General features: G+C 46.4%; 1 protein-coding gene across 13 annotated transcripts in view; it reads left to right on the plus strand.

Annotated features, from left to right (window-relative positions):
- Positions 1-3,078, plus strand: part of CLIP4 (CAP-Gly domain containing linker protein family member 4) — a 347,916-nt gene that overhangs the window by 10,984 nt on the left and 333,854 nt on the right. The window lies entirely within an intron of this gene.

The raw sequence follows: 3,078 nt of genomic DNA on the forward strand, positions 1-3,078 counted from the left end.
ATGGAAAAGGTTCACGTCATGGTGCTCTTCTCAGTCCCTTGACCTCTTTTCCTGCCCAATCACGATGTTCCTATATCAGTACAACCCCTTGTAACACATTTTTTAAAGGGCTTGCTTCACCTCAAGCCTCCACTGCGTCCTCCGGCCCCTTCTTGGGACCTTAATCTGGTTTTGGGTCGGCTCATGAAACCACCATTCGACCCTCTTCAGCTCGCAGAGTTAGTTAATTACAGGCCCTAGTTACCTATCTGCCTTACACTAAACTTCTGCAGGACCGGGCGGTACTCCGCACTTACCCTAAATTCTTACCTAAGATAGTTTCGGATTTTCACCTCAATCAATCCATCATACTACCTACCTTTTTTCCCAAGCCACATTCCAATCCAGGAGAGCAGGCTCTGCATACCCTTGACTGTAAACGGGCTCTAGCATTTTATCTAGACCGTACAGTTGCCCACAGGAAGAGCACTCAGTTGTTCGTCTCCTTCCGCCCTAACAAATTAGGGCAACCTGTGGGTAAGCAGACTCTCTCCTCCTGGTTGGCGGACTGCGTATCCTTTTGCTATCAGCAAGTGGGCATTCCATTTCAAGACCATGTTAAAGCACATTCTGTGAGGGCCATGGCGACTTCAGTAGCACACCTGCGATCGGTGCCGCTTCCTGACATTTGCAGGGCTGCCACCTGGAGTTCTCTCCATACCTTTGCAGCCCACTATTGCTTGGACAAAGCCGGGAGACAAGATTCCATCTTCAGCCAGTCTGTCCTTCGTAACCTGTTTACAACATGACATACCAACATCTTCAGCTCAGTACTCACCCATATGTGAGGACTACCATCCTGCTTGTCCTGTGAGAAAGCAAATGTTGCTTACCTGTAACAGGTGTTCTCACAGGACAGTAGGATGTTAGTCCTCATGAAACCCGCCCGCCGCCCCGCGGTGTAGGGTTTGTAACACTTTACTATTTTATTTTTCGGCACTGCCTGTAGCTTTTAAATAAGACTGAAGGGGGACCCCTGCTGGCTGCAGGGTTAGTGCCATGCTGGGCATGCCCAGTAGGGGCCAGTCAAAGTTCTGGAAACTTTGATAGAAGTTTTCCATGATTGGGCTCCATCCTGTGATGTCACCCATATGTGAGGACTAACATCCTGCTGTCCTGTGAGAACACCTGTTACAGGTAAGCAACATTTGCTATATGTTCATTGGACCTCAAAAGATGCTTATGCTCACATCCCCATGCATCCCTCATCCTGGCACTACCTGTGCTTCCAAATTCGCAAACAACATTATCAATATCAGGTTCTACCTTTCGGCCTATCATCAGCACCCAGGGTCTTCACCAAATGTTTAGCAGTAGCCGCAGCTCACCTTCGAAAGAGGGCATAAAAATCTTCCCTGCCTTGACGATTGGCTACTAGTAGCTCCGAGTCCGGAACTGATTTGCACCCATCAAATTCGAGTTCTCTCTTGTTTGGAAAGCCTGGGATTGATAGTAAACTACGATAAATCTCACTTCAACCCCTCTCAGACACTACAATTTATAGGTGCGGTCATCAACACACAACTCTGCAAAGCCTTCCCCCTGAGGGACAGAGTCTCCACATTTCAAATCCTAGCCAAAAATCTGAGATATTTAGTGCAACCAACTGCACATCAGGTCCTAACGTTGCTGGGGCACATGGTGGCAGACACCTGCCTCCTCATGTGTCTTCTCCAATGGGGCTTAAATTCCCAGTGGTCCCAGCGTTTTCAGCCAATGTTGCGCAAGGTAGCTCTAACACGTTCAATGGCGAGGGATGTGGACTGGTGGCTGCAGACGGAAAATTTGCACTCCGATGCCCCCTTTCGGCACCCACCTCATCAGATCATTCTGACTACAGATGCTTCCACGAAGGGATAGGGAGCCCACGTATTGCATCTGAAGACACATGGGCTATGGTCACCTGCAGAGAGCAGGTTTCAAATCAATCTTCTGGAACTGCGAGCCATTTGCTAAGCCATCCACACCTTCTTATGGCTTCTTGCAGACAAATCAGTCATGGTATACACGGACAACCAGGTAGCCATGTGTTACATAAACAAAGAAGGCGGGTCTGGTTCCAGGACTTTGTGCAGAGAATCCATGCTTCTAGTGGAATGGGCACTAGCACACTCAATACAGCTACAAGCCCTTATCTCCCCGGCATAAAGAGCTCAGAGGCTGACAAGCTCAGCTGAACGTTTTATCCCCACGAGTGGGAATTGAGCAAAGACATAGGTTCCAACTTCTTTCTCTGGTGGACTGTTCACCGACCTAAGGATTTTCTCTGCACATCAAACAAAGAAGAAGAGAGGAATAGCTTTTGTGGATACGCTACCCACTGACCTGTGCTCCAAATCCTTGAATTGGGGACTCCCAGAAAGTATGGCTAATTCAGCCTACTTATCTGCGGAAAAAAGCAAATTTGCTTACCGTAAACAGTGATTTCCATAGATAGTAGGATGAATTAGCCATGCATCACCTCCCTCCTTCCAGGATAGTCTATACTTCTTTCTGCTCTTTCTCTCATTCTTCTGCTGTCTTCATTATGTGCTTTGAGACCAACTGAGAAGAGATCATTGACCATGCGGGAAGACACTTTACTACTGCGAGGAGAAGTTCCTGCTGCGAGCTTCCAAGGGGCGCTCCCAGAAAGCATGGCTAATTCTTCCTGCTATCTATGGAAAGCACTGTTTACGGTAAGCAAACTTGCTTTGTCCTCTTGTTGAAGAGGATCTAACTCTGAATATATATTAATTTAATCAGTAAAAAGTTATCATGGCAACCTGTGTTGATTTTCTTTGTACATACTTGTAAGGTTTTCTCCCATCCTTTCTCTCTCTAGGGCCAAAAAGCTTAATGAATCAGGTCCACAATGGGGGAAAAGCTCTTTACTAAATCTGAGACAAATGCTTAGTATGTCTGACCTGAAGTGGTCTAACATGGTAATCTGGCAACCACATTACTCCAGATTAAACAACACTGAATCAAAGACATGGTTTAGTTTAGAAGTTTAATTATATATTCAATGACTCTAAGGTGCCTAATAAGAAACTAATA

Source organism: Rhinatrema bivittatum, chromosome 3 (genome assembly GCF_901001135.1).
Source record: "Rhinatrema bivittatum chromosome 3, aRhiBiv1.1, whole genome shotgun sequence".
Lineage (NCBI taxonomy): Eukaryota > Metazoa > Chordata > Amphibia > Gymnophiona > Rhinatrematidae > Rhinatrema > Rhinatrema bivittatum.